Source organism: Tamandua tetradactyla, chromosome 2 (genome assembly GCF_023851605.1).
Source record: "Tamandua tetradactyla isolate mTamTet1 chromosome 2, mTamTet1.pri, whole genome shotgun sequence".
Classification (NCBI taxonomy): Eukaryota; Metazoa; Chordata; class Mammalia; order Pilosa; family Myrmecophagidae; genus Tamandua; species Tamandua tetradactyla.
The window spans coordinates 14,272,117-14,288,639 of NC_135328.1; positions in this window are offsets into that span (position 1 = coordinate 14,272,117).

Genomic DNA, 16,523 nt, shown 5'->3' on the forward strand with positions numbered 1-16,523 from the left:
TAAACATATACCCAAAACCATCAACAAAACCAAGTCCAGTTTTGGAAATTACAATAACAAAATTAGCAAATCTTTGGAAAGACTGATCCAGGATAAAAAAAATTAAGGCACAAATAAAAAATATTAGGAATTAAAATGTAATTACATATGTAACCACAATATTAGGAATTAAAACGTAATACATGTGTAGCTACAACTAAACAGTTAATAAGAGAATAGTTTATCAACATAAGGGAAGCTTTATACCAAGATATTTAAAAGTTTAAATTGGAAGATTCCTAGAAGAAAAATAACCTCTCAAAACAAACTCAACCATAAACAGAAAACCTAAATAGTACTATAATCATTTAAAAAATGAAATTCATAATTTCACATCTCCCACCAAACAGCAGACCCAGACAATTTTGCCAGTTCTGTCAAGCATTCAAACAGCACAAAACTGCAATCTTAAAAAATAGGAAATACTCCACAATTATTTGAAAAGATATGCATAATCCTGGCACCCAGCCTGATAAGGTCAGTAAAGAAAGAAAAAGAAAAAACAAATCTCACCCTTGAACATAGTTGGCAATTCTAAAAAAAGAAAAAAAAGCACTCTTAGCAAACTAAATCCAGCAATGTGTAAAGTGATGACATATCATGCCCAAGTTTACTTTAGGAATACAAGACTGATTTATCATTAGAAAATAAATAGTGCCATTGACCAGATTAATAAAGGAGAAAATCAAATTATAATCCAAATAATATTTAATAAATATTTCAAGGTGTTTGATGAAATTCAACATACAGGCTTCTGCTGATAGCTGGATCATTTAAGCGTGTGGCAAACCAAGCATCCCTTGAAGAATGAGAAAATCTGAGAGGAGCCAGAGCGCTGCCAAACAAGTCAGGACTTGAGGGGCCACCATGCCAGGAAGAAATCCCAGAGAAGCGAGTCCGGCAGTCCACTGGCTTTCCCGTTTAGGCAAATGCCATTTGTAAGTGCCCGTCATTGGAGTAGCCAAGGAAGGAGGAGCTGCTCAGATGCTAAATACTTAAGGAAAATTTTTGAAAGTCTTCAACTGTGGGGAATAAAATTGGGATGCAGGGACACCAGAAAGGTGATGGGGCATTGGAAAAACCTAGGGAACAATATCTAGGAGTAAGGGAGGGACCAAAAATAACCCAGTTCTTCAAACCCTGAAACCCAGCCACAAAGAGGCTCATCTAATCTAATCTATTCCTTGATTAGACCAGCATGATTTGCTCTTATCTTAAATGCCTGGAAAAATCATTTAAAAATCCCCTCTTGAAGAATATAGCATTGATAGTGGTGATGGTAACCCAACATTGTGAACATAATTAACAGGACTGAATTACATATTTGAATGTGATTGAAATGGGAAATTTTAGGTTGTATATATGTTGCTACAATAAAATGTAAATTTAAAAAAAAACAAGCAACATAGGACTGTACAACACAGTGAACCCTAATTTAAATCATGGACTGTAACTAAGAGTATGATTATAAAAATGTTCTTTCATCAATTGTAGCAAAAGTGCCACACTGATGCAAGGTGTTGATAGCAGGGCAGTATATGGGAACTCAATTTTATGTATGATTTTTTCTGTAATCGTCCAACTTTTCTAATAAATATATATATTTATATATTTACTATAGCTATATAATTAAATGGGGTCATTTGGGGATTAATAACAAAAGAGCTTACATTTGCAAGTAGGAAAGATTTTCTGAGAAGTTTCTTTGCAGGAGCATTTGTTTACTCTGACAGAACGAAGAACCCAGAAACAGACCCTCACAAATAGGTCCAACCGATTTGTGACAAAAATACAAAATCAATTCAGTAGGAAAAGAAGAGCCCTTACAACAAAAGGTGCCAGAACGTTGGACATTCACAGGCAAGAAAGTAAACCTTGACCTAAGTCACATCTTCTTCGAAAATTAACTCAGAACAGATCATTGATATAAAGGTAAAATGTAAAATCATAAAACTTTTATAAAAGACATAGAAGAAAATCTTCAAGAATTACTATAAAGCCGAGAGATATTACAACTTCTATTCAACATTGCCCCAGAGGTCCTATCCTATTGCTCTAGTTTGCTAGCTGCCAGAATGCAACACACCAGAGATGCATTGGCTTTTAATAAAAGGCGATTTATTTTGTTAGTTCTTCAGAGAAAAGGCAGCTAACTTTCAAGTGAGGTTCTTTCTTATGCAGGAATGTACAGGGTGATCTCTGCTGGCCTTCTCTCCAGGCCTCTGGGTTCCAACAACCTTCCCCGGGGTGATTCCTTTCTGCATCTCCAAAGGCCTGAGCTGAGCTGCGAGTACTGAGAAGCTGCTTGGGCTGTGCTATGTTGCGCTCTCTCATTTAAGCACCAGCCAATTAAATCAAACATCATTCATTGCAGCAGGCCCGCCTCCTAGCCGACTGCAGATGTAATCAGCAACAGATGAGGTTCACAAGCCATTGGCTCATGTCCACAGCAACAGAACTTGGTGCCTTCACCTGGCCAAGTTGACAACTGAATCTACTTACCACACCTATAAATAAAATAAGAAAAAGGAAAGAAAAGGTATAAATATTTGAAAGGAAGCAGTAAAATTGTGATTGTTCACAGATGATAGGTTTGTGTGTACAGAAAACATTTTAACACAACTTTGCTAATTTCAAATTGCAGGATACGAGATCAAGTGCAAAAATCCATGGTATTTCTGTATGGTAGCAACAAACATTTGGAGAGTAAATTTTTTAAAATACCATTTAAAATAACACCAAACATCTAAGAATAAAACTAATGGAAAATGTACAAGACCTCTATACTCAAAATTACAAAACATTGCTGAGAGAAATAGAATAAGACCTAAAGAAATGGGGAATTTACTGATGGATTGGAAGATTCAATATTATAAGGCTGTCATTTCTCTCCGAACTGAACCCATTCAAATCCCAGCATGTTTTTCCTTTGTAGAAATTTAAGTCTAAGTTTATATGGAAATGCAAAAGATCTACAATACCCAAGAATCTCTTGAAGATTTGGGACGAAGGTGGATGACTTATGCCACCAAAAATCAAGATAGATTATAGAGTTATAGTAAATAGGACAACAGGCCCTTGGTACAAAATAGACCAACATGCCAGTGCAACCGAGAGCCCAAAAATGCACATATATACTCATCATACATATGCCAAGAGTATATGTATGCATATATTGCAGTTTAGTGGGAAAAAGAATCATTTTCATTAAAAGTTGCAGATTTAATTGAATATCCATATCAAAAAGACCTCACATTGACGCACAGAAATTAATTCAATGGGGGTCCTAGGTATAAAGGTGAAAGATAAAACAATAGAACACCTAGAAGAAAACACAGAAGGATATCCCCATGATCTCAGGATGGCGTTAGACAGGCAGAAAAAGCAATAACCACAAAATAAATTCTGACCAATTGGACCCTGTTTTAATTTGTTAAAGATGCTGGAATGCATTGCGCCAGAAATGGAATGGCTTTTTAAAAGGGAATTTATTACATTGTGAGTTTACAGTTCTAAGGCCATGTCAGTGTCCAAATTAAGGCACCTGTAAGAAGTTATCTTCATTCGAGAAAGTCTGATACTGTGGAACACCTCTGTCAGCTGGGAAGTCACCGATCTGGCATCTGCTGGTCCCTTGCTCTTGGGCTCCATTGCTTTCAGCCTCAGTTTCTTGTGGGGGTTCCTCACTTGGCCTCTTTGGGGCTGGGTTTCATCTCTTGGCTTCCCTTGGCTCTCTCCAGGTTCTGGCTTGCTTAACATCTCAAGATGACATCTGCTGGGCTCTGCCTGTGTCTAGGCATCTGCTCTCTCTGTCGGCACTACAAGCATCTCCAAACATCCATGTCTCTGTCAGGTCTGAAGCAGCTGTTCTCCAAACTTCTGCATCTGAGGTTTCTCCAAAATGTTTCCCCCTTTAAAGGACACCAATAAACTAATCAAGACCCATCTGGAATGGGCGGAGTCACATTTCCATCTAATCAAAATGTCATGCCCACAACTGAGCATGTCACATCTCCCTGGAAGTAATCCAATCAAGTTTCCGCTCCACAATTTTGAATCAAATTAGAAGAAACATGGTTTCCCCCACAGAATTGGATTGGGAAAAGGACATGGCCTTTTTGTGGTACATAACAGCTTCAAACAGCACAGGCCCTATTAAAATTAAGAACTATCAGAAGACATCATTCAGATAAGAGACGAGCAAAACACATGTCCAACAAAGAACTTATATAAAAATATATATAAAGAACTCCTTTGTACAAATCTTTAAGAAAAAGGTTGACAATCCAATGTTTTAAAGGGGCAAAAGAATGAACAGACACTTCTCAAAAAGAAAAGAAGATATACATGTGACCAATTAATATAAAGAACGGTACTCAACATCATTAGTCATCCAAGGAATTCAGTACCTCTACATGCCTATGAAAATGGTTAAAATGAAACAGATAATAATAGGTGCTGACAAGGGTTTAGAGCAACTAGAACATTCAGATTCTGCTGGTAGAGTAAAAAATGATACATACACTTTGGAAAACACAAGCACTGTTCTCTATGACACTTCATTTGCACCCCTAGATCATTCATTATTCAACAGAAATAAGTGCTTATGCCATTGAAAGACACGTACAAGAATTCTGTAGCAGCTCTATTCATAACAGCTAAAGCCTGCTGACAGCAAAATGCCCAGGTGAACAGATAAATCAACTGTGGTCTCTGCTCATACCCCGGAATCCTACACAGCCATGAAAAAGGTAGGAAGTACAAGTACGATTGAAACAACATGGAGAATCTCACATATAATGTTGAGCAAAAGAAACCAAACAAAGTGTATGTTTCCATCTACATGAAGTTTAAAAGCAGTCTAAACGCGTCTACAGTGAGAGAAGTGAAGTTGGCAGTTACTTTGGGGGCAGGCGCTAAGTGGAAAGAGTGTGAAGAAGTCTGCTGGGTGGTGGATGTGTCGACACCTCCATCCCCATGACAGTGATATGGGTGTGTCCGCAACAACATCCAACTAGCTGTGCAATTACAATGTGTGCCCTTCATTCTCAGTAAGTTCTATCTAAATAACAAAGAATAAAATAAAAACAAAACAAACAAAAGCCTCCTAACGCTGCATCAGTTCACTCCCATCAGAGAGGCAAAAATTAAACTGCCTGACAATATCAAGTGGAGACAAGGGTGCAGAGCAACCCTCATACATGCTTAGTGGGTGTGTGCACTGGTGCAACCAGTTTGGAAAATGGCATAGCATTCTCTAGAAAAGCCAGAAATGAATATATCCTGTGATCCCAAAATTTTATTTCTAGGTGGTTATGGACAAGAATGGTTCTGAGAGCACTCACTGTGACTGCAAAACCCGGGGAGCAACCCAAATGCCCATCAACCACAGAACGGATAAATCACATACAGGAGAGTCACACTATGGAGTCACTCACCGTGAGAATTATTCAATTACGCTGATGTACATTGACTTGGATGACTCTCAAGAGCATATTTTTGGGTGAGAAAGGAAGCCACAGAACACATACAGCACAATTCCATTAATATAAAATTCAGCAGCACGCGAACCTAAATAACAGGTCTTAAGGAAAACAAGCACGTGGCAAACATACACAGAAAATCAAGAGAATGACAAACACTTGAGAGGATTTGGCACATGAGGGGAAAGAGAAAGGAAAAGGAGGCACACACGGGGAGCTTCAGAGACACTGGCTCTTTTCCTTAAACTGAGTGGTGGTGGGCATGTGAGTGTGCGTTGGATGGCTATTCTTTCACACTGTACACGTATTTTATAAATATGTGTGCATCTACCCAGTTTGCAAAATAGCGTTACTGCCTCCTGCCCCTAAGGAATGCAGCGGAGGGGAGCAGATGGACTCTGGGAGGCAGGTTGGTGCGATGCTTTGTTGCGGAAGGAAGTCACCCCGAGGCCGCGACTCCGCGGCAGGGCGCAAGATTAGGGGGCGCCGCGCTTCGAGGCCGTCGGTCTGGACTCGGGATGTGCTTCGTCTCTCGCGAGCTTGGGTGTTGAGCCTCAGAGTCCCCTAACCTCCCCGAGCCGACTAGAAAGCAGAGCCGGGCTGCGCTGGAGAACCTGGGCAAGGTCACGCAGGGAGAAGCACGGAGCCCCGGGCTGGCACCCAGAAAGTGCCGGGGGAGGCGGGTGTCACTGGGTGTTGCATCTGGCTACCTCTCCTTCGCTCTCCGGGCCTCAGTTCCCCCGCTCCCCAGTGAGGCCTGCGTCTGTTGGTTTCTGAGGACCAGGTGACCTCTGAGTTCTGAATCTCATACGCGAGCGCACACTAGACAGAAGCGGGGCGCACCTCAGTATCCCCACCTCGCCAAGCTGGGGCGCGGCCCTGCTCCCCGGCCTCCCACCCTCTCCCGAGAACTAGTGGGATGAGCAGCCCTTTCCGGCCCCATCCTCTGCTTCAGGGGCCCCGCGCACCCCAGGACAGGGAGTCCCAGGCAGGTCCACCCTGTGCAAGGGACACCCGAGGGCAGGGGTCAGGGGCAAAATGGGAGATTCTTGGGCCGGCCAGAGGGCACACGAGGCTGAGGGAAACCAGCTGTAAAGAAGGGGCGTCACCAGCAGCGCCCCCACCCTGGCCTCACCACCCCAGGCCCATCAACTCATCCCTGGTTTCCAGTCTGCAGGGCCCATTTCTCCCGCCCTCTCCTTCCCTAGCTCCCTAGTTCCCCTCTTCCTCCCCTACCTTCCCTCTCTCCTCACCCCCTTCACCTCCTCTGGCCTTCCCTGCCGTTCCTCCTCCTTCCCCCTCCCCGGCCTCTTTCCTAGCTTCGTGGTTCTCTCCTCCCTGATCAACAGGCGAGGAGAACCGAGCCCCCTGCAGGCCCCACTGTGGGGTCCTCAGCTGCAGGCGCACACACAGGGGTCCCTCCCGCTGAGCCTAGGAGGGGCGCGCGGCCCTGGGACTGTCCTCCAGACCCTCATGATGTCCCCACTTCCTTCTAACAGGCAGGATCCCGCTTTCCCTATGGACAAAAAGGCAGGTGCCTGGGCCTCTGGGTGCCCTGCCTCTGGGGCTGGGTCAGTGCCCTTGGCTGTTACCCTGAGTCCGGGCAGGGATGCAGTGGGGGGAGGGGGCAGCACATGCTGGGCACAAGCATGCATGAGGGTCTAAGAGGCTCCCAAAGGGCTTCCCCCCAATGCTGCATGCCCCAGATGGGGAAAAGGAGCGGTGGTCACCTGTTTCCCTCTGAGTCTCTTTCACCTGAGGGGAACAGCCAGGTGAAGCACCTGGACAGGGCTCCAGGCAGACAGGGAAGGGTGAAAGAGCCTGTGGGCAGATGCGGGAGTCAGGGAAGCCAGGATTTAGGGCTGACTCTGGGTGTCCACGGTCTGACCACCCCTGACTGGAGGGGCTGAACCTGCCTCCCACACAGTGGGTTGGGAGTCACAGGAGCAGCTGATTGCATGAAGGGGCTTGGCAGACCGTAACCAGCACAGCAGCAAGACATCTAGACCTCACCTGGACAGAGGCGATGTACCTGGCTGGGATGCATGGACTGAGGGAGGACAGTGCATCCTTCTTCGCTGCAGGGGCAGGCAGATAGGGATAGGAGTCTCACCCTGAGCTCCTGGAGCCAAACTCAATCACACGTGCAAAAGACTGTTTTGAGAATCAGCAAGGCTAGGTGGAAAGAGTCGCACCTGCCAGGGAGCCCTGCACCCCACGCCTGTCCGCTTGCTGGAAGCCCACTCTCACCAGTGCTCTGTACCTCCAAGCCTCAGCCTCCTGGTATGTGAGAAGGGATTGTGCAACATGACTGCAAAAAGGAAAGATGAGAGGTATATTGGCGAGCATGGTGAGTGCCACTCCCCAGTGCTCACTCAGCCAATGGTGGTAGTAATGGGACAGACGAAATGAGAGGTGGGGTCATTGTGGAATCTTTTTCCCTTTTCTCCTGGAATACCATCACCTATTCTATGCCCAGCATTGAACAGGTCATGCAGGAGGATGAGGAGGATGGAAAGAAGATGGACACAAGGGCACGAAAGAAGGAGAATATACTGACCTTGCGTTGGAGAGCTTTTTTTGGAGGAAACCAGGAGTTAGTGGTCACCTGTGAGAGAACTGTGCCTGGCCAGATGTCAAGTACACCCCACATGGTCTCTGTCAATCCTCGCAGCAGCTCCATATCACAGGTGGTGACGGAGACTTGTGAGATGAATGTGCTTATTGGAGGTTTTCCAGGCAATGGGTGGAGAAGGTGACATCCAAGCACGGCCTGTCCTAGCACCTCACCAGGGAAGATGCCAGAATCTCTGGTGACAGTCCTGAGAAAATTCAGTTGGAAAAGGCCTGCATTAGTCAAGGTTTTCTGGGGAAACAGAACTTACAGGAGATATCTGTAAATATTATGAGAGTTTATAAATTGTCTCACTCAACTGTGGAGATGTAGGAGTCCAGATTCCATAGGACAGCCTGCAAGCTGGCAACTCCAATGAGGGTTTTCAATGAATTCCACAGGAGAGGCTGGCCAGCTGAATTAGAGATGGAAATTCTCTCTTCTGACTGCTAAAGTCATCATTTTTTCTTCTAAAGCCTTCAACTGATTGGATGAAACTTCTTTAATTGCTGAAGGCAATATGCTCAGTTTAGTGTCGATGTAATCAGCCATAGATACAATCAACTTAATGATCTAAATCCACGAAATGTCTTTGCAGTAACAATTAGGCCAGTGCTTGCTCGGCCAAACAACTGGGCATCATTACTGGCCAAGTTCACACACGAACCTAACCATCATGAGGCCCCAGTTTTCCTGAGCTCTTGGTCCAGCTATTTGAATGAACATGGTCTACTTCAAAGATCCTGTTTGGCTTCCCAATGACGTCCCATGGCTTGCATGGGTCCATCTAGAGTCCCAGAGAGCAGGGGGACCTTGGGTCTCCACAAACCTGCCTGTTTTCCTGATGTGACACAGGATCCAGTGATGTGAAATAAGGATGATGCTGGAACCCCACAAAGTCTATAACCCTTGGTAACAAGTGAACTAAAACAAACTAACAAAAGCCAAAAACCAAAAAACAACGAAATGCAAGGAGTTATATATGAGAGGGGGAAGGATTGGGGTGAGCTGCCAGGCATCCCCCACTGTGATCACGCTCCCATGATTTTCTGCATTGTTCGATTATTAATTTGGGGGAAGTTGACTACAAAAGGGCATCTGGAGGAATCCTTGTGAAGTGAATGTTCTATATCCTGACTTATGTCTTGACTGGTTCAATAACTTGAACTTAAACGACTATTTTGCAAGATGTTACCACTGGGGAGACCAGGGTAAGGTATAAAAGGAATCTTTGTATTACTTCCTACAATTATATCTGAATCTATAATTATTTCAACATTAAAAGCTTATTTTTTAAAAAATACAAGTGGTGTCATAGGAACAAATAATTTTGGACAGAGCTGGGGAAAATGAATCTAAACCACTCCTTCTCCCAATCTGATGCCTGAGCCCTCTACATCCTACTTAGCCCAGGTGAGGACCACCTGTGGGACTTTATAAATACTGATGGAGAAGTATACTATGTTCATGGACTAGAAAATCCAGCATAGTCAAGTTGTCGATTCTTCCCCAATTGCTTTATAGATTTAGTGACATTCCTATAAAAATCTAAGCAGGATTTTTGTAGACATAGGCAAGCTTATTCTAAGATATATGTGGAAAGGCAAAGGCTCTAGAAAAGTTCTTAAAAGAATTAGAATTTGAACATATCACAAACTAAAACAAATTTAAAAAAAAAAGAATAAAATAGAATCACTCTTTCCAATATTAAGATGTACCATAGTGTGGAATAGGCAGAGTAACAGATGTATAGATCAATGAAAGAGAACAGAGAATCTAGAGATAGAGGCTCACAAATAGGCTCAACAGACTTTTGACAAAGGTGCAGTAGCAATTCAATGTAGAATGAAGGCCTTTGCAACCCATCATGCTGGAGCAATTGCATCCATAGGCAAAAAAAAAAAAAGGAACCATGCCCTAAACTTCACACCTTACCGCAATTAATTCAAGATATCACAGACTTAACTGCAAACTGTAAAATTACAAAACTTTTAGGGAAAAAAAGGAGAAAATCTTCAAGACTAAGTTTTTTAGACTTGACGCCAAAAGCACAAGCCATAAAAGGAAAAATTGATCAATTGGGTGTCATTAAAATTAACAACTTTTCCTCTGTAAAAGACCCTGGTAAGAGGATACAAAGACAATCCACAGACTGGGAGGAAGTATTTGCAAACCACATCTTCAACTAAGGACTGGCATCTCCAATATATAAAGAACTTTCAAAGCTCAAGAGTAAAATGACCAATGATCCAGTTAGAAAATAAGCAAGAGGCATGAATAGACTCTTCACCAAAGAGGGCGGACAGGTGGTCAATGAGCACATACAAAGATGTTCAGCATCATTAGCCAGTACGGATGTGCAAATCAAAACCACAAGATGTCACAGCGCATTTATTGGAATGGCTAAAATAAAAATTAGTGACAACATCAAATTTTGGCTAGGATGCAGAGAAGCTGGGTCACTCAGACATGGCTGGTGAGAATGTAAACAGTGCTGCCATTCTGGCAAACAGTTTAGCAGCTTCTCCTATAAAACTAAACCTGAAACTACCGTATGACCCAGCAATCATACCCTCGAGCAAGTGCACCTGGAAATGAAAACTTATGTTCACCCATTCATTTGGGTAAACAGCTTTTAGTAACAGCCCAACATATGAAGCAACCCAGATGTCATACAGCAGGTGAGGGTTAAACAAACAGTGGTTGTGGTGGTTTGGAGCTGTATATACCCCTAAAAAAACATATTCTTAAACCTAATCTATTCCTGTGGGCATGAACCCATTGAAGTAGGAACTTCTGGTGAGGTTACTCCAGTTATGGTGTGGCCCACCTCAGTGAGGATTTGTCTGACTCCTATTACTGAAGATGTTTAGAAGTGAAGTGAAATTCAGACAGAGAAAGAGAATGTCACAGAGGAAGCAGCCAGAAGCTGATCAAAGGAGCCCAGAAGAATAGAGAGAGACCAGGAGAAGCTGCCATGTCCATTGCCACGTGACAAGCTGAGGACTGGGGATCTCCAACAGTCAGCGCCAGAATACCAGTCTTCGGGGAGAAAGCATTGCCTTGAGGATGCCTTGATTTGAACTTCTATATTAGCCTCAAAACCATGAGCTAATAAATCCCCACTGTTTAAGCTGACCCATTGCATGGTATTTGCTTGTGCATCCAAGGAAACTAAAGCAGTGATCCATCCATACCATGGAACACCACTCACAATAAAGGGAACGAGCTATGGACACACACGATGATTTGGGTAAATCTCAAGGGAATCATGCTGAGTGAAAAAGGCCTATCCCAAATGGTTCCATATGGTAGGATTCCATTTATACAACATTCCTGAAACAGCATAAAGAACAGATGGTGGCTGCTAAGGGTTGAAGAGGGGGTGGGGCAGGAGGACAGTGAGTGAGGCTGTAAGAAGACAGGGGTGGGGACAGGACAATCGGCAAGGCTGTCAGAGGACAGCACGGGGTGTCCTTGAGGTGATGGATGTATTCTCTTTCTTGACTGCTCTGGATCAATATTCCAAGTGTGACCTTGGACTATAGTTTTATAAGATGCTACCTCTGGGAAAATAGGTGAAGGGAGCAGTGTCTCTTTGAATTGTTTCTTACAATCATTGGTGAATCTGCAGTTATCTGAAAATGGAAAGTTTAATGTCAAAAACATACTCATGCCTTGGTCCACCCTAGCCCAATTGTCTCAGAATCTCTTGGGTCAGGCTGGGGACCCCAGGAGAATCTGAAGTGGCTCCTCGGTGGAGGCTCAAGAGCTGTGGGGACAGGGGCCATTCTCCCTGGTGACCCCTGCATGCCTGGTGCCAGGGGAAGAGGTGCGGAATCCCAGGCAAGGGGTTTGGCAGTGGGCTTGGCACTTCTCAGGGCTGCCCAAGGCCCTGCACCATCCCACAGCTAAACCACTTTGTGCCACTCTTGCACAAAGATCCAAGAGCCTTTTGCCACAGGGAAACACCAGAAATTATCTAATATCCAACAGCAAGGCAGTGTTTATGTAAATTACGGTGCTGTCTCAATGGGATGTCACACGGGCACCAAAACTAATATTCGTGGAACATGTGCTTACCATCAGGACATGTACCTGTTAAGGTGAAATGGAAATTGCAGCAAATGAAATTATGTAGAGATTAAAGGCTTAGAGCTACAGAGCTTGGGTGGAGAAATATGTAACAGGATAGAATATATTTATGTTCCTATTCATAGATTTAGTATAATGAGTCATATACTTAGGTGTCCATGGATATTTCTGGTCAGGGACGCTTTGGTTCTCCTTTCTGCATTTCTGTATCTTCAGTTTGTCCGCGATGTGCAGGAATTTAATGATTATAATGACAGAGGAAGAATATATTTTAAAGCCAAAGTGCACTTTAAGACGAAGTCCACCATCTTGGAGCATCTCCCCCATTTCCCTTTGTTCTGCCACCTGGTGACTCGGGAAGGGGTTGTGTGTGCCACTCCCAGTGGGGATCCAGGGCCTTCCATCCTTCCTGTCCATTTTTCTTTCCTTCCGTGTGTGTTCAGGACTCCTGCTGTGTCCCAGGCCCGGCTGCATCCTGGAATGCACAGGGGCTCTCCAGTACCCCTGCAGGGCGCTGCTTGGACCCCTTCCCAGCCTGCCTGGCCCTCTCATTGCCCCCTCCTCTCGGTGGGCACCCCAGACACAGATGTGGCCCAGGCTTTTGCTGTTTACCTGGTTGCCTGGCCAGGCCGTGGGCTTGGTGAGGCCTGGGATGGGCCATGCCCTCTACGCTGGCCAGGAGCCAGCCTGATGGGAGGTGTTACAGGCAGGGGACCCAACCCAACTGTGCATGAGAATTTGCATCTTTCTAGATTGTGAGCTGTGGGGGTGGGACAGGCTGGAAACAGCCTAACACTAAATGTTCCAGAAATGTTTGAAAGCAGAGGAAAGAGAGGAGGAGGGAATGGGAAAAAGCAGAAAAAATAGGGGAATGCGAGAGACAAATACAAATTGTAGCTACCACTTTTCAGGGGCCTGCTGGGTGCCTGCTCCTCACATGCCACTAAACAACAGCACAGCCTCACTTCACAGGTGGGGAAACTGAGGCAGGCACTCAGAGTCACCAGGTCACCTGTCTAGTAGGGCTGAGGTCAGAGCTGGAGTCTGGCTGACTCCAAAGCCCTTGTGTTTAACCACTAAACCGACTGACTTCAGCAATTTTTTTAAATGTGCATGGCCAAAGAAAAATAAAAGCCTCCAGGGAGAATGAGGAGAGCTCCCAGACAGATGCTGAGTAACAAAGAAAGGGGCAGCAGATGTGTGACTTGTGCTGTCTTTCATTAAGAAAGAGGGGAAGTGAAAATGCATGCATATGTGCCTTGTTTCTGCAAAAGCAATCTGTGGCTGGATAAATCAGAAACAAATACCGATGGTTCCAGGAGCTGAAGTAGAGGGGATGGGGCAGCCACCAAAAATCTCTGAATAAATCTTTGTTAATTAGATTCAACAAATCTCCATTTTTATATGTTCCCAAACAAAATTGAATCAACAAGGTGGGGGAAAAAAGCATCCCCTCCAGCCCAACAGATTCCTTGCTAATTGCAAAAGAAAGCAGAACCTTTCCAAGGCAGTTCTGTGGCCACCACCTTGCCGAGTGACTTTCCTTAGCATAGCTGTCATGAGACGCCAGGCACCCTACCGTGTCACCCGAATCTGACCAAGCCTCTCTGAGTGGCTCCCCATTCCCAGGAAACACAGAGGGTGCAGGAGCAAAGCAAACCCCACCCCCCACCCCCAGGCCACAGTCAGGTCACTGCAGACGGTGGGACTCCCTGCAAGACCACTGGCCTGAACTCTTGGTAAAGTCAATGTCATGTATTTAGATTTAATGTCACGCCTTTGAATACTGCCCTTTTCTATTTTCTAGGCAGGCCCTAAGTCATAGTGTCATTTTATGCACTGAATTAGTAAATAACATTTTGAGGCCTTTATTAAAAAAAAGAAGAAGAAATGTCATGAAAAAAAGTGGGTGGACTTTTTTAACTGAAGAGACATAGCCAACAAATTGAATGTGTAAACCTTGATTGGATCCTAGCTCAAAAAGAGGTATAAAAAAGCATTTGGGGACAATCTGCGGTGTTTCAATAGGGACTGGCTTTTAGATGTAATAAGGAATTATTAATTTTTAGGAATGATAATGATACCATGTCTGCATAAGAGAATATCCCCAATCTCAGAGGATGCATCCTTAAAATGCCATGATAACTTACTTTCAGGTGGTTTGAAAAAAAATGGAGAGAGTGACAGACAGACAAAAAGAGAGGCAGGTCTTAAAATGATCAGCCAAGAACACTTGAAGAGGGCATGTGTGATGCACCTTCATTCCAGAAGCCCTGGCAGGTGAGGTCAGAGAGGCCCCCAGGGGACCAGAGGGTCAATTGTGGGAGGAGGTGACCCTGAATATTTGAGAAAGACAAGCAGCATGTTTGGGAAATGTGGGTGAGAAGGGGGACTCTACAGACTGTGTAGAGCCTTGTGGCCAAGGGGCAGGACTTTCAGGAGCTTGGAGTTTCCTTGCACATAGGGTAGGCTCCACCCCCAGGACCATCTGGAGACCATCTGAGGATAGAGTGGGCCGCACCTCCCTGGACCATAAAGAGAACCATCTGAGATCATCTGAGGCCATCCAAGACCATCCGAGACCATCCAGAGATTAGATGGGCCCCACCTGCCTGGACAACACAGAGACCATCCAAGGCTGCTGGAGGCCATTAAGACCATTCGAGATAGCCACCATGGACGTGAGGTTCCTCTGGTCCCCAGAGAGGAAGAATTTGCCCAAGGTCAAGAACCTCTGCCAACCCGACCGTCTTAATGCGGGTCACCTTGACTGATTGCTCCCTCCTTGTGATGAACTGCACCCAGTCAGCTCAGCTAATCTGGAGGTAATCTTCTCAGCTGCCTTCCTGAGCAGCTGGAGTCACTCGGGCCACATGAGTCCTTTGGCATGAGACTTGGCAAGCGACGGAAGCAGGGCCACGTCCCTCTCGGTAAGTTCCTGCGGCTGGCACTGGACGACTTGGCTCCCACCCTGCTGGTCCCTCACCTCCCTGGCCAGCCTCGCGGGGCTCCAGTTCCCCCAGCTACTCCCCACTGCCAGGTGTGCATAGAGCTCCTCCCTGAGTCCCCAGAGTCAGAATCATCAGCCAAGAGGCAGTGAGGCCACCGCAGGCACAGTGCGCCCTTTGCCTCTTCCTCTTTGCCTTTCCCGACTGGCCGATGTCCTGGCGGGCTTCAGGCTCCAGCCCGGGGTCTGGACCAGGGTGAGGCGAGCCAGGCCCTCACCTGGGGGCCAAAACTTCAGTTTCCAGATTACCAGCCATCTCAGTAACTGAGATAAACTACATCCTAATGCATTACCTTAAAATCAAAACTAATGCAAAAACTTCATGACATCAACCTTTTAAACAGACGGGATTAGTAATGATCAAAAATACAGCTGTGCCAAGGTGTTTTGGAGCTCAAGGCAGAAAAGAAAATTAGCAGCAGTGAGAGGCTGCCCAGGGCCTCCCCGTGTGCCCAGGTCCCGTCCCTGAAAACGACTTCAAATCTCCCTCTGACGACCCTCCCCTCAAGCACACAGCCTCGTGCATTCCTCTCGCACCCCCATCTTGGGCAAAGAGACCACGGTTGAGGGGCTGCGGGGAGTGAGGGCCCCAACTGCACAGGGTGGAGATGGCAGAGGCAGGCCGCCGGCTCCAAGCCCAGCTCTGGGCCCCCACCCACTAAGAAAGCCCCCAATTCTCATTCCTGTGACCCTTCAGTGCCCTGCCCTGTGCATTTACACCATGCAGCAAATGAGGCTTGGAGCCCGCATCTTTGTGGTATGCAATGGAGGAGAAGGATTGGCATGCTGCGTGGGGCGAATTTATCGACAATTTAATTTATTAATCAGCTTCCAGTTAAGCACAGGGCGATGCTGACGCGCCTATGCTGCATGTGGCCTGCCAGTTTAGCTGCTAACATAAATTGGCTCAGCTGTGACAGGCACAGCAAAAGCATAAATGCCTGCCCATCATTTTCCCCTGTCAGAGTTAAATGTTCTCCAGGGCCCGCCTGGGGCAAAAAACAGCAGCTCCTCCTCCTGTGAGAGCATGGGTGTGGGGGCTGGGCCCGTATTTGAATTCTGCGTGCTCCCTTACCAGCCGCAGGAACTCAGGGGCCCCTCTGGGCCATAGGATCTTCATCTTGGAATGGAGAGTAGACACCACGGATGGGTGGAGCAGCCCTGAATGTGTGGGCTGCAGCCCATGGACCCTCGACTGCCCAGCAAGGAGCAGGAGGGAGCTGTGGGGGTGAGCAGGGCAGACACTGGAGTCAATTTGGACACTTCTGCAAAGACAGGGAGGTTG